General features: G+C 38.6%; 1 long non-coding RNA gene across 8 annotated transcripts in view; it reads left to right on the top strand.

The window, feature by feature from the left end:
* The window catches only part of LOC129037432 (uncharacterized), a 437,642-nt gene that overhangs the window by 84,355 nt on the left and 330,015 nt on the right, over positions 1-23,272 (top strand). For 5 of the 8 annotated variants that reach the window (XR_010126416.1, XR_010126415.1, XR_008502802.2 and 2 more), the window contains 2 exons: positions 11,543-16,320; positions 17,477-17,675. This is a non-coding gene — a long non-coding RNA (uncharacterized LOC129037432). Of the gene's footprint in view, positions 1-11,542; positions 16,321-17,476; positions 17,676-23,272 lie in introns of those variants that run through there. The other 3 variants (XR_008502803.2, XR_010126414.1, XR_008502801.2) reach the window with 2 other exon arrangements.

The raw sequence follows: 23,272 nt of genomic DNA on the forward strand, positions 1-23,272 counted from the left end.
TTAGGATAGTTAGGTCTTCTTGTTGAATTGATCCCTTTACCATTATGTAATGGCCTTCTTTGTCTCTTTTGATCTTTGTTGGTTTAAAGTCTGTTTTATCAGAGACTAGGATTGCAACCCCTGCCTTTTTTTGTTTTCCATTTGCTTGGTAGATCTTCCTCCGTCCTTTTATTTTGAGCCTATGTGTATCTCTGCATGTGAGATGGGTTTCCTGAATACAGCACACTGATGGGTCTTGAGTCTTTTTCGAATTTGCCAGTCTGTGTCTTTTAATTGGATCATTTAGTCCATTTACATTTAAAGTTAATATTGTTATGTGGGGATTTGATCTTGTCATTATGATGTTAGCTGGTTATTTTGCTTGTTGGTGGATGCAGTTTCTTCCTAGCCTTGATGGTCTTTACAATTTGGCATGATTTTGTAGTGGCTGGTACTGGTTGTTCCTTTCCATGTTTAGTGCTTCCTTCAGGAGCTCTTTTAGGGTATGCCTGGTGGTGACAAAATCTCTCAGCATTTGCTTGTCTGTAAAGTATTTTATTTCTCCTTCACTTATGAAGCTTAGTTTGGCTGGATATGAAATTCTGGGTTGAAAATTCTTTTCTTTAAGAATGTTGAATATTGGCCCCCACTCTCTTCTGGCTTGTAGAGTTTTTGCTGAGAGATCAGCTATTAGTCTGATGGGCTTCCCCTTGTGGGTAACCCGACCTTTCTCTCTGGCTGCCCTTAACATTTTTTCCTTCATTTCAACTTTGGTGAATCTGACAATTATGTGTCTTGGAGTTGCTCTTCTCGAGGAGTATCTTTGTGGCATTCTCTGTATTTCCTGAATCTGAATGTTGGCCTGCCTTGCTAGATTGGGGAAGTTCTCCTGGACAATATCCTGCAGAGTGTTTTCCAACTTGGTTGCATTCTCCCTGTCACTTTCAGGTACACCAGTCAGACGTAGATTTGGTCTTTTCACATAATCCCATATTTCTTGGAGGCTTTGTTCATTTCTTTTTATTCTTTTTTCTCTAAACTTCCCTTCTCACTTCATTTCATTCATTTCATCTTCTATCACTGATACCCTTTCTTCCAGTTGATCGCATCAGCTCCTGAGGCTTCTGCACTCTTCACGTAGTTCTCGAGCCTTGGCTTTCAGCTCCATCAGCTCCTTTAAGCACTTCTCTCTATTGGTTATTCTAGTTATATATTTGTCTAAATTTTTTTCAAAGTTTTTAACTTCTTTGCCTTTGGTTTGAATTTCCTCCCGTAGCTCGGAATAGTTTGATCGTCTGAAGCCTTCTTCTCTCAACTTGTCAAAGTCATTCTCTGTCCAGCTTTGTTCCGTTGCTGGTGAGGAACTGCATTCCTTTGGAGGAGGAGAGGCGCTCTGCTTTTTAGAGTTTCCAGTTTTTCTGCTGTTTTTTCTCCATCTTTGTGGTTTTATCTACTTTTGGTCTTTGATGATGGTGATGTACAGATGGGTTTTTGGTGTGGATGTCCTTTCTGTTTGTTAGTTTTCCTTCTAACAGACAGGACCCTCAGCTGCAGGTCTGTTGGAGTTTGCTAGAGGTCCACACCAGACCCTGTTTGCCTGGGTATCAGCAGCGGTGGCTGCAAAACAGTGGGTTTTTGTGAATAACAAATGCTGCTGTCTGATCTTTCCTCTGGAAGTTTTGTCTCAGAGGAGTATCCGGCTGTGTGAGGTGTCAGTCTGCCCCTACTGGGGGGTGCCTCCCAGTTAGGCTGCTCGGGGGTCAGGGGTCAGGGACCCACTTGATGAGGCAGTCTGCCTGTTCTCAGATCTCCAGCTGCGTGCTGGGAGAACTACTGCTCTCTTCAAACCTGTCAGACAGGGACATTTAAGTCTGCAGAGGTTACTGCTGTCTTTTTGTTTGTCTGTGCCCTGCCCCCAGAGGTGTACCCTACAGAGACAGGCAGGCCTCCTTGAGCTGTGGTGGGCTCCACCCAGTTCGAGCTTCCTGGCTGCTTTGTTTACCTAAGCAAGCCTGGGCAATGGTGGGCGCCCCTCCCACAGCCTAGCTGCTGCCTTGCAGTTTGATCTCAGACTGCTGTGCTAGCAATGAGCGAGACTCCGTGGGCATAGGACCCTCCAAGCCAGGTGCGGGATATAATCTCCTGGTGCGCCGTTTTTTAAGCCCGTTGGAAAACTGCAGTATTCGGGTGGGAGTGACCCGATTTTCCAGGTGCCGTCTGTCACCCCTTTCTTTGACTAGGAAAGGGAACTCCCTGACCCCTTGTGCTTCCTGAGTGAGACAATGCCTCACCCTGCTTCGGCTCGCGCACGGTGCACTGCACCCACTGTCCTGCGCCCACTGTCTGGCACTCCCTAGTGAGATAAACCTGGTACCTCAGATGGAAATGCAGAAATCACCCGTCTTCTGCGTCGCTCACGCTGGGTGCTGTAGACCGGAGCTGTTCCTATTCGGCCATCTTGGCTACAATCGAGATTGGTTCTAATATCCCTCCATTTTAGATGAATTTGAGGCTCAAGAGAAGTTAAATAAATTAAATAAATAAATAATTTAATTGCATAAATTAAATAAATGTAGGCCCGAAGTAAAAAAGCCAGAAGATAGTAGGATCCTAATCTAGGCCTAACTGGTCACCAAAGCTCAGCATACAGGCTCACACTCTTTTCCACCTCATCCCCTGCTTTCCTCTCTTTATTCTCCTGCTGGTGTTATATCAAAATGTGTCAAAATGGTTCTCAAAAGAAATACAATAAAGTAAGTAAAAATGACTTAAATTTATTAAAAAGATGTTACTTAGCCAAAATGAAGACTAGAGAAGAAAGAATACACCATGAGGCTGGATGTGAATTTAAGGACAAAGTTGACTCTCAGTTTCTTAGCAGCCAAGCCAAAGAAACAAAAGTGAACAATATACAAACAAGTTACTAGGAATTACCCTCAAACAACAACATTACAGTTTTATATGGCTTGTTTCTTATGATGCCCTTTGTCTGTGATGTTTGGTATAGCTCTCTGATGGTCTAGCTCAATTTCTCATTTTATCATTATAATCTCATACATTTTTATGCATGGTGCACACATGGACTCCTTGGCACAAAGAAACAAAATGTTGAGGAACAGGTCCACACCTCAGGCTATATTAATCCTCACTGGAGAGATAAGCTGTCATCATTAAGAAGTAACTGTCGAATAAGGGGGCTGATCTAGCAGACTATAGAGAATCCTTACACCATAGTCATGCCATGGTCATGTATGTGCATCTTAGTGTGCCTATGCATGTGTCTTACAACACCCTGTCATATGTCTTTGTCTTACTTTGCCATCTATTTATTATTCTCAGTGTTACTCATGAAGAAGCCTTTCTACATACCTTCAAATGACAATTATTTCACAACTCTATACCGTTTTCATCTAGACCTTTACATGTTCTGAGAATGGAGTCTATGCCGTTGAGAACATTCATAATCATAAATGAATGCCTTTTTGTGCATTGGTTAGGTGGGATGACTTGTCAAGATAAGGGTTGTAAAGAAGAGCTTGAAGATTGAAGATCTGCTAGACAAAGTAGAAAACTAAGGAATCTGATGCTGGCTCCACAAGTTCTCACACTTGCTTTTACTTTGTTAAAAAAAAAAAAAAGAGTAGGCTTCAAGGTCATTTTATTTGATTGGGTGCAATAGTGTTCCAAGAAAATATAAGATTACTTTCTCTCTTGTTTGCCTTGATATATATACTCTGTAGGGAATCATAATTATGGAAGAAAGTTCTTCTTCTTTATTAAATCTAATTTAATATAAACTTGCTGTTTAGAAAAATACTAAAAATGAGTTTTACTAGCCTGATTTGTTTTTACAGAAATACTGTCAACCAAATAGAACTGAAAGGAAATCAAAATATTCTTACATCCATTCTGAATCTAACATTTTCCAGTATATCAGAGAATCAGGCTCCATAAAAACCGCTAAGCAAACTAGGTCACAGATAACAAGGTAGCAATTAAAATGACTATATCAATTATTTGGTTATTTCCTAATATTTCACTCTGTAGGATCTTTTATATAGGACCCTCATTTAGTACTCTACTATGAAGAGAAAACTCTTTTTTAACATAACATTATTTATAGAATCATTTAAAATATGATGAATGGGAAACGAGCATTCATTAAAAAGGCTGGGGGGGATTACTAGAGAGCTCTCATTTAGAAATATCTTCAACTAAAATGACTGAATTATAGTTGATGTGGTAAAGAAGAAATTTAATATGTTACCTAAAGAATATCATTTGGAATGTTTTAGTTTGTCTCCTCTCTGCTCTAGGAAATATGCTTCCTCCAATAGTGGATTTCCTACTGCACTTTACATCAGTGCTTTTTCCACTGTTGTTCTTTCTTAAACCTAGATTAACCTATTAATTTAAAAACCTGGACCTTTTACGATGTTCTAGGAAACCAAGCCTGAGTGACCAGAGACTTGCACAAATGATTTTATTGAGCCTGTTCTGTTTATTTAACTGCTCTTATTTGATCCTTATAATTGAATTCTTACACCCTCCCAAAAGACAAAACCTTGTACTTTGAATTGTACCATATATTAAAATGGGTTGTTTACAGCTTTCTAGTATTACTAAACCTCTTTATGGCTTTTTGGAGCCAGTTCTCCTGAGATTATGTTTGGCTGTCAGAGGGAAGTCAATAGGAGCAGGGGTTTCAAACTACACCAAAGAGCTGAGTAAGATTCCACTGATTCAGCATCTGTCCTCACTGCCCTAGGGTTCACTAGCATATATTTTCTAAAAAATAAATATTAGGGAAAGTATATGTGGTCAGATCCCATGCTGCATGCTGGGGGATACAGGTTTGGTCCTTGCCCTTGAAGCGTTCACTTTTCTTTTGGGAAAGAGAACATGTACCCAGATCACTAGGATTTGAAGGGACTGTGAGATGGTGTACACACAGTGTGCAGACAATGAAGAGGAAAAGCTCCTCACCTGGCTTAGGGGATGGGTGTGTTGTGGGGTGGGCAGTCAGGGACAGCTTACAGTTTTGTGGTTGAGATCATGCCTGGGTCTTCTGTTTGTTTGTTTGTTTAGAGACAGCGTCTCACTCTGCTGTCCAGCTTGGAGTGCAGTGGTGAGATCATAATTCACTGTAACCTCAAACTCCCGGGCTCATATGATCCTGTCTCCTTAGCCTCTTGGGTAGCTAGGACAGACACAAGTATGCCTGAATCTTAAAGGCTGAGTTACCAGGTTAGGGAAAGGAGGAGTTAAAAGTAGGGGGAGGAAGGACATGCTAGTTGATGGGGATGTCAAGATAAAAAGTCAATCAGGGAGAACTTTTAAATAAGTACAAGAAATACTTTCTTCTTCCACTGCTAAGTTCCTTCATTTAAGAAAGAACCCAGTGAATAGTGAAATATTAAGAAATATAGCCCTAGTCTCTTTTAAAGTTTTTTTTTTTCGGTCTTTTCCATAGAAAAATGAGAGGATAAGCTACATCATCATCAAGGTTTCTTCAGAGCTCTGATATTATGTGATTTGTATTTGTACAAATTTACAAGGCATATGTGAAATTTTGTTACATGTATGTAATGCATAGTGATCAAGTTAAGGAATTTAGGGTGTCTGTCTCCTGAGTACAAGACATTTTTGTTTAACTATAATCACTCTAATATCAAACATTCAGTTTATTTCTTCTATCTAATTGTATATTTTTACTCTTTAACCCATTTCTCTTTGTCTTCCCCACTATGTATTTAATTAACCTGAGATAACAGACCCTTACACTGTTTGTATTGATATATGGATATTATCTTCAGGAAAACAATAACACTTTATTTCTAGACATAATTTGTAAATCAAAACGTGAGAATAGTGCAGTTCTATTCCCTTTATGTACTCTGATTAAAATCAGTTTTACTGCACAAAGATTTGTTTTCAGAGGAATTTCCCAGGGAAGCCTTTTTTCCACACATCAAACTATGGTCCTACTGTCACATTCAGAATTTGAGATCCTTTTAAAAACAGGAATAGAAGATTCAAACTTATGTTACTACTAGTGAATGATAAATTTCCTTTGAAATGACTTTACACATTTAGGCTATCGTTACTATGCTACTTTTAAACTATGGTAGTAATTGAAGAATTTTCATGATATGGCTTTGCCCCAAAGTGCACCAAGCAGGAATTTGATTAACAGCAACCAACCAAGGAAAGCCTAAAGTTCCAGCCCTGGTGTGTTATTCCTTGTCTTCTATGTGCCTTAGCATCCTTCGACATTTCTGCTCCACAGTTGTGACAAAGGAAGTTCTGTACAAAATGTGACCATTTTAGGCAGAAAGAAAAGGGAGGGAGAAAGGGCACATACATGTGCCAGCTGAATGAGTGTCACTCAACAGCTTCTGCTTACATTTATTGGTAGAACTTAGTCATAGGCTCCCTACCTTTAAGGGAGGCTGAGAAATATAGTCTTTAGCTAATTATACTGCAACCCTTAGCTACATCGGGTTCTGTTCATAAAGAAGAAAGAGTAAATGAATATCATGTTGGCAGTTAATCATCTCTGCTTTAAGTCTCAAAATAAAAAATAGCAATCTGGGCCAGACATGATGGCTCACGCCTGTAATCCTAATATTTAGAGAGTCCAAGTTGGAAGGATCACTCAAGCACGGAGTTTGAGACCAGCCTGGGCAGCACAGTGAGTGAGACCCTGTCTCTACAAAAAATTAAAAATTAGCTGGATACTGCGGTGTGCACCTGTAGTCCCAGGTACTTGGGGGGTTGAGGCAAAAGGTTACTTTGAGCTAAGGTGTTTGAGGCTATGATGAACTATGATTGTACTGCTGCACTCCAGCCTGCACAAAAGAGTAAAACCTTGTCTCAAAAAAAAAGGAAAAAAAAAAAGAGAGAAAAAGTAAAAAACAAGCAAAGCAAACAAAAACAAACAAAAAAACAGACAAAAAGTAGAAATGTGGCTCAGAGTTTTAAATAAAAACAATTAAAAGTCTAAGTGCACAAAAGAATGTAGTGTCTAAGAGCAAAGTTAGGCTTATTTCCTAACTGTGCTAGATTGTGACAGTTTCTTCCATATTTGTTGGCTGAATTCATTTGAGCTACCATGAGGTAGGGAAATAAAACCTGGACCAGTGTCAGGAGAAGGAGGTTCCACTCTCAAATCTGCTGCATTGTTACTTGCAGTGAATTTATCTTTCTGAATTCCAGACTGAATTAATGATTTTCAAATTTTTCTTAAAGCTATGAAACACTTTGTTCAAACAGAGGCCACCTGTAAAATACCCAGCACTACTTGGGTTGAAGTTGGATGTGGTGGTAGTAGATCAGAAATCCTACTTGGTTGGCTGGGCACAGTGGCTCATGCCTGTAATCCTAGCACTTTGGGAGGCCGAGGTGGGTAGATCACTTGAGGTCAGGAGTTCGAGACCAGCCTGGCCAACGGGTGAAACTCCCTCTCTACAAAAATAGAAAAATTAGCCAGGTGTGGTGGCTCACACCAGTAATCCCAGCTACTCAGGAGGCTGAGGCAAGGGAATCACTTGAACCCGGGAGGCAGAGGTTGTAGTGAGCCAAGATCGCACCACTGCACTCCAGCCTGGATGACAGAGTGAGACTGTCTCAAACAACAACAACAGCAACAACAAAGAAATCCTACATAGTTTCTGAGCCTTTTCCTGACTTTAATATTCCACATGTCATCATTAAGGTGAGACCAAACCCTAGTTGCCCTAAGAAGCCATGTGGTACCACTTGGAGTACATCTAGGCATTATTAAATGTACTTTTCAAAACACTGTCTTTTATTTTGTTCAACAAATGAATTACATTTCCCTTTTCTTTCTGTTACTTATTTTCAATAGTCTCCGTTTTGTAAAACTACTTACTACATTCTTTTCAAACTGTGGAAATAGTGTGTGGCTCCTGGGAAATTCTCAGAGGTTTAAATTTTTGCATTTTCCCCAAAATTTGTTTGGCTTCCTACATGGATTTTTTTTTTAAACCCTCTGCCCAGTACTTAAATCACATTTACAACATCACACATAGCTCATGGGGAGAATAGTAATGTTTTTGCTTCAAAGGTCATCATAACAGGAGGTCAGTGAAAAATCAAACATGACTTTAAAAACATAAGAGCAGAAAGACACCCACAAAACTGGGCATGTGGATTGAGCGCTAGATGGGTGGTCAACCCAACCCAGACACTCCAGCAGTAGTTCAACCACAGAACAGACCGGAAAACTCCAAAGTTGCTAACTAAGAAGCTAGTTTTATTTTATTTATTTTTTTTCAAGAATTCTATTTCTAGTCACTGCTATCAAGAGGTAGAAAATGTGCTGATTTCTTGTGTTACTTCATATTGGTCTTTTATATAAGGTGTTTTTATGAAGATATAAAATGTATTTACACTTTGGGGTTTTATGAACATAGAATAATACTCAATAAGTGAGCATTTTCTTAGTGTACCAATTGAAATCATCAAAAATAACCTTTAATTTTTGCATACTACATGTTTATAAGTTAAAATAAAAATTTTAATGAGCTAGTAGTTCACATAGTTTCATTAGTTTATTTTTTACTATTCTGAGTAGAATCTTAGACTTATAAAATCTTATCACTTTAACGTTGCCTGTTAATTCAAGATTCCATGAAGTATTTTCTTTTTGTTGGAGATCAAAGTTTTGGAGTTAATCATATTTTAAACATAATGAAATTTATAAAGTGTATGAATTGCTGAACTTTTTATATCCGTTCACAACAGAAAATGTGGCAGACTGACAGTCTGGCTTTTGATCATTAAATTTAAAAAAAAACCCAAATACTTGTTTAGTTATTAAAGTGTATTATGTGGAATATTTGATACTCATATCCATGTATTTATTTTGGTCGTTCACCTTTAAGATAGAGTTAGAGACAGTTCTTCTTTCACATGCGAAAAGAGTGTGGGATAAAAAATGTCCTTTACTGTGAGTTCATGTCCTTTGTAGGGACATGGATGAAGCTAGAAACCATCATCCTGAGCAAACTGTCACAAGGACGGAAAACCAAACACCGCATGTTCTCACTCATAGGTGGGAATTGAACCATGAGAAAACTTGGACACAGGGTGGGGAACATCACACACCGGGGCCTGTCTTGGGGTGGGGGGAGGGGGGAGGGACAGCATTAGGAGAAATACCTAATGTAAATGACGAGTTAACGGGTGCAGCAAACTGACATGGCACATGTATACATATGTAACAAACCTGCACGTTGTGCACATGTACCCTAGAACTTAAAGTAAAAAATAAAATAAAATAAAATAAAATAAGAAAAAAAGTCCGTTACTTTGTTTTTTTTTTTAAATTGAGTTATAATTGAATATCTCTAGCTTAGATCTTTCCCTTATTTCTAGACATACACATATATAGTAACTCCTTGACATATGAAATGGAATAATTATTAGAGAAACATGAATAATCCAAAAATTCACTTACCAAAATAATTTTCCTATAAGAAATTATGGCAAGGGACTTTGTAACATAGTTTTCAAAGCTGTGTGGCTTCCTGTTAATTTTCTATATGTTAACAGACTGAACCACTGAACCAAAACACCAAGGACCACAGTCCTCCACTCTTGGGCACCCCTAGAAGAGAAGATTGACACCCACTCCTCCTGTTCTTACCTTCTTGGTATGCCCTGTGGAGCGCTGGCCAATAAACATAGTCAAGGGGAAGGATTTCTCTGACTTTTTTCTTTCTCCCACCAGATTTCCCAGTAAGCAAGACAACTAGAACACAGTTGGTTTTTTGTTTGTTTGTTTGTTTTTGTTTTGCTGTGATTCAAGGCTAAATCGAAATGATTAAAATTCAAAAAGCAAATTTTGCAATGTGGAAAATTCAAGTATAGCCAACAATTTCAAAACTACAAAACTACAAGTCTAGAGTTAGCAGCAGCTTACAGTGCTGTTGGCTAGTTTACTATGTCTGCAGACCGTGCAGTGAGAATGTGCAGCCCAGACTGAAATGCATGCTGTTTTGAGGGCTGCAAGGGTAAACCGTATACCATATAAACCAAGAAGTGTGCTCTAGTCAATTTTCTAGCAGCTATCCCAGGTTACCCCAAACTGACCTCATCATATTCTCTCCTCAACAGATTCATTTTTTAGTATTCCCTATCTCACCTGAATTACTGTAGTTACCCTCTGGCTCCCCTGAGTCATTTACACTTTGGCCAGAATGATTTTTCTGAAACACCAATCTGATGAAACCACTCGCTAAAATGTCTAAAGTGGCTCTCGATCAATTTTAGCGTAAAAATCTAGACATGGCGTAAGAGGCTGTTGACCATCAGGGCCTGTCTTTTAGTCCAGCTTCATTTCTCTCTTTACCACTGTGTACACCCAGGCTCCAACTGCATCTAAAGCCTGGAGTTTTCTAAAAACACCTTCAGGCCCATGCTTTCATGCTGTAGCATCTGTGGTTCCTGCTGCTTGGAATTCCCTTCTCCATTATTTGGCCTGTTACTCATCTTCAAAAACTTATTTCAGCATGACCTTTTCTGGGAAGTTTCCTTGGGAATCTTCCCTGGAGCCCTCTCATCCTCCAGCATCTTTTAACATAGCATTTACCTTGGGGATTTGTAATTGTGAATTCACCAGGGACATCTCTGAACGCAATGGGTGCTCTTTGTATCTAAGTGTTTACAATGTGTAGTTCAGTGCTTGACCCTCAGTAGAAGCTCACTAAATAAATATTTGCTGAATGAGTGAATGGATGGTCAGAAACCATACGACTTGGCTTGGAATGGGCTGTTCAGTAGTTTGTCTCTCGGTGCATGTAGAATCAAGATCACAAAGTATATCCAGTTGGACTAGATTTCTTGTCGTGTATGTAAGCCTTAAAAACTGAGGAGTCTAGTGTACATAAACCAACTAAAATTGATCTCTGGGATAGATAAGCAGATCCTAAGAGTGTCCAACTACTAGTGGTAGTAACAGTGGTGGAAGTGAAGAACCATTAATTACTAGGATATAAGAATCAAGAAGTGATTGTGGTGCTAAGGAGAAATTAATTTAAATATTTTCCATTCAATTATATTTAGGAATAATAAAAATTCTGAAAATAGTCTAAGTTTTTGCTTTTAAAGAAAGATCAGGTTTGAGGCTGGGTGTGGTGGCTCAGGCCTGTTATCCCAGCACTTTGGGAGGCCAAGGCAGGTGGATTGCTTGAACTCAGGAGTTCGAGACCAGCCTGGGCAACATGGTGAAACCCCATCTCTACTAAAAATACAAAACTTAGCTGGGCATGCTGGCATGCACCTGTAGTCTGGGAGGCAAAGGTTGCAATGACCAGAGATCGCGCCACTGCACTCCAGCCTGGGTGATAAAGCAAGACCCTGTCTCAGAAAAAAAAAAAAAAAAAAAAAAAATCAACTAAGAAAGTAATTTCATTTCAGCGGGGAAAGTATTTGGTTAATATTCTTCCTGAATGTTTATATATTTATATAAATTGTGTGAATTTCCAGTAAGTGAAAAGCAGTCCTTGTTATTGTTTATCTAATATTTTTATTACAGGTTCTCTAAACATGAGTATGCCTTTGGGGGAAGACAGAAGAACATGGAAGCCACGTGAAAAAACAAACAGATCCTAAGGTATAAACAAAGTGCAGATGATTGTCGGCCATGCTGCAGGGATTTCTTGTTTGTCTTCTCAGTAGTGTTAGCTAATTTTGTCTTCCAATCCCCAATTCCTTATAGGACCTGGGCCCTTTGAACCTCTCAGGACCCCTCAGATTCTAGTATATAAACTCGGAGCCAAATTCACAGCCAGCTCTCCTTCAAACTGCCTTATCTGTTTTTCAGTTAATTAGAAGGGCCTTTTAACAGCTTTCCATTTGAGTCCTAAGAAAAGCCCAATTCATTAGGCAATAGAGCCACCGTGCTGGCCCCTAATCAAGGTCAGTACATATCATTATACGACTGATCCAAATTTGAGTTGGTTCAGTTATTTCATTTGTTCATTGTCCACAATGTTTCAGTCACAGTACCAGGTGCTCAGAGTGTGGTGTTAGAGACAAGATTCAAAGTAAGTAATTTTAGACCAATGTCATATGTGCCATTATAGAAGTATGGCTGAAAATGGAATTTATATAAATAAGCATGTTGGGCAAGAAACAGGGTTGGGCAAGAAAGACCTTACAGAAGAGATGAATATCTTAGCGAATATCTTAGCAGGATTTCAAAGAATGGACTAGAGTTTTGCAGGCAGATGAGATAGGAAGGGTGCCAGAGAGAAAGGAAAGCATGGGCAAGGGATCAGGAGGTGGGGAACAATGTGATATAGTTTGAGGTACTGGAGTATAAAGTTAACAAGAGGAGAATATTTAGAAAGAAGGATGGAGAAGTAGGCAGAGAGCAGATTATCAGGTTAAGGTATTAGAAATTAGTATTGAAGTTTACTAGAAGCCAGCAGCACATTCAGTGCAAGCAGGTGCCATGGTTATATTAGTTTTAGTTTAGTAATCAGTGTAGAAGATGGATGAGAGGGGGTGAGTCTGGAGGCAATAAGCATAGTTGGTAGTAGCAGTCTAGATGTCACCTGACAGGCGCCTTTACTAGCCCAGTGGTGGGCATTTTTTATGCATCAGTCTTTCTTCTAGTCTGTGAATTTCTTATAACGAGGGTGTGGTCTTCCTCACACTTGTTTCTTCACACTTGTTGCCTACTGTCATACCTGACATGCAGCAAATTATCATAGCAAGACAAAAAATCTTTTAAACGTGTACTCTTTATTACTCTGTTGGACCATGATGAGAGTATCTTATTGTATGGCTATTTAAAATTATTTATGAAGATAATATTTTTTGTGTTGGAAATGCTACAATAATTTAATTGTGAGATTTATAAATAAGACTTATTGTTCACATTTGTTTGACGTTTTCATATATGTGATGAAATAGACAATTTACTCTGTAAGTCTTAAATATAAAAATGATTCATTATTTCTTTCTGAGCCAGGGATATACTTGAATTTTTTTTCTCCAGTAGTAGCAATAGATGTATACAAATTAACATATATTTCTCATTCCATTCTTGTATAAAATAGCATACACAACTAGTTTGAACAGCTAGAGCATAATAAACTCAAACTCTTTATGGATTCACTCTTTCCCTGCCACAATTGAAATATTAGGTAAGTTCTATATCTTTTTCATCTCCTTTTGGACAATAAAAGAAGTACTCTGGCCACTTACAGTCAGAACCCCATTTAGGTAATTAAAGTGACTAGTCCATGCAATAATCAGTAATCTCAGGTTCCTGTAAATTTAAAAGCTTTCATTTCCCATGTTGGTTCCACTGCCATTCCCCTAACCACTGGCTCTGGGTTTTTCACTGTTCCTTGGTGGAGAAACAGGGAGGAGAGGCAAGGGCAGGGATGCCAGTAGTCTGCATTGGCTTGTTGCATTAGGTTGGTGCAAAAGGAATTGCAGTTTTTGTCATTACTTTAAAGTCAAAAACCGCAATTACTTTTGCACCAACCTAATATGCTCTCAGCTGATGTGGGACACTCTTTGGGTTCTGCAGAAATTCCCTCACTAGAGCCATCTAGTCTCTTTCTCTCTGTTTGTTTGCTTCAGTAGCTCCTCAGCTTCTACATCAGTTAGTACCCCATAGCTTCTTTATGCCAAGGTTGCCTCATCCTCAGAAAAAAAAATCCTTTTAAAGGAAACTCTTACCCAGATGTCATCTAAAGAGCCCACACTGGGTCATGGAAACACCAACCTCTGCTTTATTGTCTGTGGAAGTGCAGCTGGCTCCGAGGACAGCTGTATCTCTTTGCATTGCCTCTAAGTAGGCAACTCCAGCTATAGAGTCTTTTGCCTGAAATTTCTCAAAGGTAGACTAAACACGTGTCTCCTCTGTCCTCCAAGCTTTAGGGAATCAACATTAAGCTCTCTATGAGGTGTTCTTGATGCCTCTCTTACAGATGAGGGAGATGAAAAGTAGCAACAGCCTCCAACAACATTCTACAGAGAAATTCTTATGTCTCTCAGTTTCCTCAATATCAACTGTTTCAGACCCTTGAGTAGATGTTGAGTCACTAAGCAGTTTCAGTCCACTTCCTTTCAGGTCTTGTTTAGGAGGTCCATTGCCTTATTTTAGAATGTGGGAGAATTTGCTACCTATTGTTTCCGTTTTGATTTTGGGGGCCTCCCCCAAAACTCAGATAGAAAGAATCTTTCCTTAATACCTTGTTGCAGAGACAAGTGTAAGATATCTGTAAATCATGGCCATAAACTAGAATAAAATGAGTTGGTTTATTGGAGATGTAAATGCTTAACCTTGGCGTACAATAAGCACAATATTGATGTACAACAATACTGAGCATCACTTTACAATGTAAAATCAAACAGAAATCAGTAAAATCAACAAAAATTGCTTACCATCTCCTAAATGCCGGTTTATTCCAGGTGCTCGATGTGCAAAAATTAAGCACATGATTTCTTTCCTCATGGAGCTAGCTATCTAACGAGAGACTAGATTGCTGAAATATGTTCAAAAGTAATCACCATACAACTTAACATCACAATGGAAAGTTCTACAAACACTTCAGGGCACATGGAAGATGGAGTATCTGAGTTTAAGAAAGTCTTTGCAAAGGACGTTTGAAGAGGCTCTTGAATGAAGATAGGACTTCTCTAGGAAGAAAGGAGGAAAGGGCAACCCAGATGCACAATGGGATGTGTAAGGGTTGGATAGGGAAGGTTAGGATGGTGTGGTGTGGGAACTGTGAAGAAAGTGTAGCTGGTACATAAGGCTGGAGCAGTTACAAGATAATTGGGAAATTGCAACGACTGTTCTAAGCCAAAAAGTTTAAACTTCCTACAGACAATAGGAAATTATAATTATTACTATTTTTTACTTTTCAAGTGTTTACATAAAAATATCACACATATTTTACATCAATATATAAAGATGATCATACATACTGTTTTTCCTCTTCATTTTTAAATTGGCTCCTGCCTCCCACTTTTCTCTTTCCTTCCTGTCTTATCCCCCTTCTCTACCCACATCTTTCCTTCCTCAACTCATGTTAACACTTATTTTGTATCCTTTCTTTGTTTTCTCCTTGGCTATATAATTATATTCAAGCATACAGTATATGTATATATTCAATATCCATATACATAGGGTTTTTTTGGCCATTGTTTGCTTTATAAAAGAATACTTTGCATATTTTTCTGCATCTTGCTTTTTTTTTACTTGACTATTCTTAGAGGAAATGTCTCCAAGTCAACAGGGCTAGCTCATTGCAGGCTTTTAAATGACATAATCAGAATTTTATATCTGAGATACGATGTTAGAGTGGACAATGAGTTTAAAAGGGGATAGAAACTGGAGGAAGGAGATAAACTGAGACACTAATCAAGTGAAAAATGATGGGGGCTTTAGCCAATGCAGTCACAGTTTTGGCAAGGACATGTCCTTAGCACATACAAGTCTCAAATAAAAAATGATTCACTATATAATGCATCTCAGTAAAATGCCAATGCCCACCATCATCTGTGTCTAAAAATTTATATTAGATGCTCTAAATGTGCTGCTTGAGAAACATAGGTTCAAAATATTCACCATTAGCTTAGCTGGAGTTTTGAGAAAAGGTGCTTTATTCTTCCATATACATCCATATTTATTGCTCTACTTCCTCCTTTATTCTGCATATTTTCCTGCAAAATATCCCTAATCTCAAACTAGTTTTGAAACTCAATGACTAAATCCACTGATGGTTTAGTTTAGAATTCATATCTACATTAGGATCTTTGAATAACAGCAACATTTTCCATCTTCCAGTAATACTATAATCCTTCTTTAGGTTGCTCAGTATTGGATGTGATTATACTACTTTTTATCCAGATTGCAATTAATACAATCATGTAACACATTATTAATGCCAGCTAGTGGTCTTAGCATATTATAGTATAAATTTTCACAAGTTTTCTATATTTATAAATGCCTTTTCAACATCCAAACTGGGTAAATATTTCATTGGAACGTCCAGTATATCATTATCAGTCCTGTTAAACAAGTCTGGTTATTCTGCAAATAAAACCCCGCTTGTCATAATCATGATAAAGATAACGTGACCTTTCCAACCTTCTGCCCCTAGATATCATTTTCAACCTCAGTCTAGCCAGTAATTTTGTTTTGTTTTGTTTTGTCTTTGAGTTGGAGTGTCTCTCTGTCACCCAGGCTGGAGTGCAGTGGCATCATCATCATAGCTCGCTACAGCCTTGAACTCCTGGGCTCAAGCGATCCTCCTGCCTTCGCCTCCCAGGGAGCTGAAACCACAGGTGAGTGTCACCATGCCTGGCTAGTTTTTTAAAAGACTTTTGTGGAGACAAGGTCTCACTTTATTGCCCAGTGTGGTTTCCAACTCCTGGGCTCAGCTTGCTTTGATCTCCCAAAATGCTGGGATTGCAGATGTGAGCTACTGTGCCCAGCCCGGTAATTTGTTACTAATCATAAAGCACCTAGGATTCTAAGAATTTAATTGTTTTAAAAATTAATTTTAAAAATGTAAATATTTCAGAAAAATACATAGAATAATAGAACATCTATGGCCAGAACTAATAATTGTTAACATTTTGTCTTACTTATTTCCCATTAACCACCAATGTTAATCCTAATCTACACTTCCTTACCTATATAATCTCTATAATGAATTTGGTGTACATCTTTCTTGTTCATGTTTATTTTTTATACACTTAAGTATAATAAATATTTTATACCTTTCGGTTTTAAAATGTTTATAGTAGTTACATTACTACATTTATCATTTTCACCTTCCTTTCTCCTCAATATCATTTTCTGAGAACTCAATCATATACAACTAAACCTATTTTAGTAGGACCAACAGTATTTCAAGGATTATGCATATTTGTATATTTGTGTTTCTATGGGCACACACTCAAAAGCTGTCTACCATCAATGTTAGGGGCTGAATGAATTTGTCCTCTTAAAATTCACATATTGAGTCTGGGCATGGTGGCTCATGCCTGTAATCCCAGCACTTTGGGAGGCCTAGGCAGTCAGATCACCTGAGGTCTGGAGTTTGAGACCAGCCTGACCAACATGGAGAAATCCGTCTCTACTAAAAATACAAAATTAGCCAGGCATGGTGTTGCATGCCTGTAATCCCAGCTACTTGGGAGGTTGAGGCAGGAGAATTACTTGAACCTGGGAGGTGGAGATTGCAGTGAGCCGAGAGTGCACCATTGCACTCCAGCCTGGGCAACAAGAGCGAAACTCCGCCTCAAAAAAAAAAAAATTCACATGTTGAAGTCCTCACCCCCAACAGGACGGTATTAGGAGGTAGGGTCTTTGGGAAGTAATCAAGTTTGGATGAGGTCATGAGAGTGGGCCCCCCATGATATTATTAGTGCCCTTATAAGAAGAAGAGGAGACATGAAAATTTTTCTCCCTCTTTTTCTCTCTCTCTGCACAAAGAGGTTATATGAATAGACAGTGAGATGGCAGCCATCTCCAAACCAGGAAGAAGGCTTTCACTAAGAACCAAATCCATCAGCACCTTCATCTTGGACTTCCTAGCCTCCAGATCTATTAGAAATAAATGTCTATTGTTTAACCCATCCAGTCTGTGGTGTTTTGTTATGGAAACCCAAGTTAAGACTGACAGGAAGTGGAATCACCAGATCATAGCATACGCCCATTTCCCATTTGAAATTTAACTGTATGTTGCCAAGTTACTCTTCAAAGTGGCTGTGCCAACTTACACTCTTGTTTTTTAGGATACCTATTATTTGACATTGTTATTCAGTAATGAGATGGATAAGAAGGGTGTCTCATTATTGTTTAAATTGTGTTTAAAAATTACTTGCCAGACTGAGGTTGAAAATGTTACCTGGGGGCAGAAGGCTGGAAGAGGTCATGTTATCTTTATCATGATTATGACAAACAGGGTTTTAAATTGTGTTTTTCTGATTGCAAATGAATATATATGTGGATTTATATATGCATATTTTTTTCTGTGTATAAAATCCCATAGAAACTTTGATCTGAATTAATGCTATACGATAAAGTGAGAATTGGAATTTACTAGAGAATGAGTCCACAAAATTGGTATTCCACCATTTATCTCCAAAACATTTAAGTTTCCCAATTTGCTAGACAGTGTTAAGTATTAGGAAGTCAAACTCTTACAGTTATAATTTATTATAACAATGTTACTTCAGAGCTCAACTTGGGGGAGAAAAATTATATTTAAGGCAGAAGACCGTTTGATTATGAAATAACAAAATCATAATCAGTTTGAATGGCAATTGAGAGAAGGTAAAGACAAAAAAAGAGATTAATTGCTTTTTTTCTTTTGAATGATTTGTTTGAATTTATACATTAAGTTCTTTGATACCGCCCAAATTTGAATAACTCTTTATGTGTTTATAAAGGAGAGACAAGAATGCAAAATACTGGTCTCAAGTGGTAACTGGGCACATTTACACAAAATCTTTGCTTTTTTTCTTACCACACAACTAACTGAAACATGGACTGCAAAATAATTGACCATTGTAAAAATAGTAAGTTTCCCATTGAATCAGTTCACATTCACGCGGATTGCTGTGGACAAAGGGAAATAGGGTATGATTTGAAATGGCATTTGAAGTGCCCTTTAAATAATAATTAATTATTCTCTTAAATGAAATTTTTGTTTTAAGAGAACAATTTTTTGTCCTCCGGAGAAATAAAAAGAGCCTAGGGAGAATATAGGAAATGCAGGGTGGTCCATATAAAATAATGGATCACTATAATTCTAAATGGAACCCATTTTTCATGAGCCCCACAAAATTGTTGCTGATTTCTAAATTCGAGTATTTCTTTCATAACGGAAAACTAAACCTTGGTGGGAGAATGCTGATTTTTGATTGATTTTGGATCTTAGGGAAGCATCATGAAAAAGAAAGAAAGAATTGAGAATGAAAGAAAGAAAGAAAGGGGGAAGGGGAGGGGAGGGGAGGGGAGGGGGAGCGGAGGGGAGGGGGAGGGGAGGGGAGGGGAGGGGAAGGGAAGGGAAGGGAGCGGTGACTCAAGCCTGTAATCCCAGAGCTTTGGGAGGCCGAGGCGGGCAGATACTGAAGTCAGGAGATCGAGGCCATCCTGGCCAACATGGCAAAAACCCATCTCTACTGACAACAACAGCAACAACAACAACAAATTAGCTGGATGTGATGGTGTGTGCCTGTAATTCCAGCTACTCAGGAGGCTGAGGCAGGAGAATCGCTTGAACCCAGAAGGCAGAGGTTGCAGTGAGCCAAGATCGCACCGCTGTGCTCCAGCCTGGCAACAGAGCGAGAGTCTGTCTCAAAAAAAGAAAAAAAAAAGAATTAATGAATGGAAGGAAGGAAAGAAAGAGAAAAGGAAGGATGGAGGGAGAGAGGGAGGGAGGGAAAAAGAGAGACAGGGGGGTGGGATGGGAGGGAGGGAGGGAGAAAGGAAGAAAGGGAGGAAGGAAGGATGGGTCCCTGTGATTTCGGCACTGGAATGGCCTGGTCTCAAACTCTGGCCCTACCATTAGTTTTTTTTTACATTTGATCTTAGCCAAAAGTCTGAGAGGAAGAAGAAGTTCTACCATTAGTTTTTTGGGTAAGTCACTTAAATAGCTCGAGTTTTTGTTTCCTTCATATGAAAAGTAGAGAGAACAATACATATCTTATAGAGTTCTTGTGAAAATGAAATGAGGGACTCTATAAATTGAATAACTTATGCCTGCCACATGTAGTAGCTCATTCCCGTCCAAATTTCCCATCTTTAGGAGTTTAAAATATTTTTTTCAAAAGTATAGAATTAAAATGAAATATTTTTCATTGAATAAATTATTTTGCGTGAATTCTGGTACCATATCTCACTGGCCCCAAGCACTAGTATTCAAGCAAGTCATTAATCAAACTTCTTGCAAAATACATTTATTCCATATAGTTTAGACTTAACAGCATTTCTCAAGTGTGCTTCCCAGAATGTTACTCTCGTGAAATTCCCTTGTAAAGAAGGTTTTCCTAATCTCATAAATTTGGAAAATGCTGTACTTTATCTCGTTACTTCTCTGAAAAGTCTTCCGGTCAGTATAGCTGCTTAAATTTGTTTAAGCCTATGTTTTCCTATTTCATCTGGCCATGGAAATTTTTTTAGGTAATTTCTATTTATACTGCATGGAATACATTTTGTGAGATGTTCATATAAGTGATCTGATTTGTCCCAGCAACCCAGCATGCAAATATAGTCATACTTCTTTTGATGAAAAAAATGTGAAAACTTGATTTGCCATTATAATAATTTAGCAGGAACTTACTGTGCTTGGCCACCATGTTCATCATTTTCTACCCTACATCATTCTCTTGAGTTGTCTAAGAATTCTGATATTTGTTACTCAATCCAAAATGTTTTTTTCTGCTTTCAAACACAAAGCAGAGAATAAACCGAAAGCCTAATTTCCTTCTACCAGAGGCTAGTGTTGCATAGTTCAACAAAAGCTGGTCCAGATGCTTCTCTTTGCTAGCCTTGACATTGAACATGGTGCCTGATACTGGGGCAGTGATATTAGAGTGTCATTGTATAGTCATTGTGCATTCACTGCTCCCCAAAGAACAACACAGTCTGGAGGGTCTGGCTTCAGAATCAGCCTTGCTTCCTAACCACATAGACTCTCATGTTGAGTCTGGGCTGCCAGCTCAGACTCCCTTTGCCCTCCTGGTGAGTTCCCTCTTGCAGGCTTGCTGTTCTTTTGGATCAGGAGATGATGTACAGAGTCACCCTAGTCTATTTGATCAGTTTCTGTAACCTGAAATCTTGGGGAATAGAGGGTGGAGTCTTTGTAGCTTTCTTCACTGAAGGCCCCTCATCTACTGATTCAAATTGGTTGAACCACTCTGTAGAACCCTGAATGCTACAGGAATTCAGTGAGAATCAGACTCATTAAGTCAGACCTATTAATAGAACCTAGTATAACATTTCCTGGGACCGTCGTTTACTCCTACACTTAATTTTCATAATTAAGAGGGGTCATTCACTGACTTACTAGATATTTACTGTGTCAAACATGTACCAGAAACTGTCTTAGGACTGGGATATAGCAATTAACACAACAGATAATGTTTCTGCTCTATTGGAACTTATGTTGTAAGGTAGGAAAAAAGACAATGAACGAATCATATACATCAATTAGTGATGAATGTTCTGAAGGAAGAATAAGGGTATATAAAGTGATGGGGCTAGTGCCTTATTTCATATAGAATGTTATAGAAATATTATATATCACTCTATATAATATAAGACACTACCCCCATCACTCTGTATACCTATATACCTGAGAAGCCTTCATCTTCAGTGAAGGCTTCTCACCTAGAGTCTCATTTGAGAACAAAAGTGACAAAGCAAGCCATGTGGACATTTTGAGGGACTCCCTTCTAGGCAGAGGAAAATATGATTGCCAAGAGGCAGGAGGGTACTTGGAATACTTGAGGAATATCCAGGAATCCATTGTTATTGCATCAGCATTTGTAGGAGAATAATAGGAGATGAAATCAGAGAATCTGTGGGGTGGGTCATAAGGAGGTAATTTAGGGTCCCGCATGCTGTGGTTAGGCTTTGGATTTCATTATGAGTGATGGGAAGCCAAGGAATGTCGGTCAACAAAATTTTGACATGATTTTATTTCTGTTTTATAAGGATTACTAGATACTGTGTAAATACAGTTACCTGTAAAAGGGGCATGGTTAGAAACAGGGAGACTAGTTTAGCAGTGCATTGCAGTAGTATAGTGACAGATTATCAAGCTTTCAATTAGGGTGTTAGAAGTGTTAAGAAGTAGTTGGTTAGGGATATATGTTGAATATAGAGCTTTATGGGATTTATCAATGAATTAAATTGGAGGTATGAGAGTCTGTTAGACCATCTGTGGTGCTATGACAAAATACCTGAGACTGAGCAATTTATAAATAACAGAAATTTATTTCTTACAATTCTGGAGGCTGGGAAGTATAAGATTAAGGTGCTGGCATTCATGTCTGGTGAGGGTCTACTTGCTGCTTTCTTACATGGTAGAAGGGGTGAATGCTGTGTCTTCACAAGTGGAAGACAGAAGGGCAAAAGAGGGCCTAGCTAGTTCTCTCCAGCCCTTTTATAAGGTTGCTAATTCCATTCATGAGGGCGGAGCTCTAGTGGTCTAATTATCTCCTGAAGACCTTACCTCCTAATACTTTTGCATTGGGGATTAAGTTTCAACATGAACACAAACATTTAAACCACAGCAGAAAGAAAGAGAGGAGCCTATGAGGATACTGAGTTTTCCAGCATAAACAACTGAAATTGTGGAGATACCATTTATTCAAACAAAGTAGGTTGGAGGAAGTGTTGGTTTTGGGTGGTGAAGGAGTAATCATAAGTTTGGATTTGGGCATATTAAGTTTGAAATGCCTTTCAGATATCCAAGTAAACATGTAAAGTGTGCAATTGGATATATTAGCCTGGAGTCGAAGAGATACATTAGTGATAATGATTAAATTTGAATCCTTAGCATTTAAATGGTATTTAAAGCCATAGTATTGGATGAAATTACCTAGATGGTGTCAGTAGAGAATGGAAGCAAAGAGCATTGACATCTGAGGAGTGGGACATTCCAGTGATTCAAGTTTACAAGATGAGTAGGTGACAGTTGAAAGGAGGAGAATGGCAGTAGATGATATTTCAAGAGTCAAGTAAAGAACATATTTCAAAATCACGTTGACCACTGGCTTTGACAACATGGTGCTCACTGATTACATTAACAAGAGCGATTATAGTTTTAGAGGTGTACGTGAGGGAGGGAGTGGATTCAGGAAGTAGAGACAACTCTTTCAGAAGAGATTTATGTCAAGAAAGCAGACAATCATGATATGTTTGGTGGGAGCTATGAGGTCAAAGTACTTTTTTTTTTCAAGTTGATAGCTATTAATGCATTATCATAGGGGAATGGGAAGGATTTAGTAGATGGTATAATAAGTTGATGATACAGGAAACAGAAGGGAAAATTGTACTTTACATAGGTGAGACTCTCACTTAAATAGGTGAGAAAGGAACAGCCTGGGCAACACCGTGAGATCCAGGCTCTACAAAAAATTTTAAAATTAGCCAGGTGTGGTGGTGCCTGCCTGTGGTCCCAGCTGTATGGTAGCCTGAGGCAGAGGGATCACGTGAGCCTGGGAGGTAGAGGCTTCAGTAAGCTGTGTTCATTACACTGCACTCCAGCCTGGGTGA

The sequence above is a fragment of the Pongo pygmaeus genome, chromosome 4, assembly GCF_028885625.2.
Source record: "Pongo pygmaeus isolate AG05252 chromosome 4, NHGRI_mPonPyg2-v2.0_pri, whole genome shotgun sequence".
Classification (NCBI taxonomy): Eukaryota; Metazoa; Chordata; class Mammalia; order Primates; family Hominidae; genus Pongo; species Pongo pygmaeus.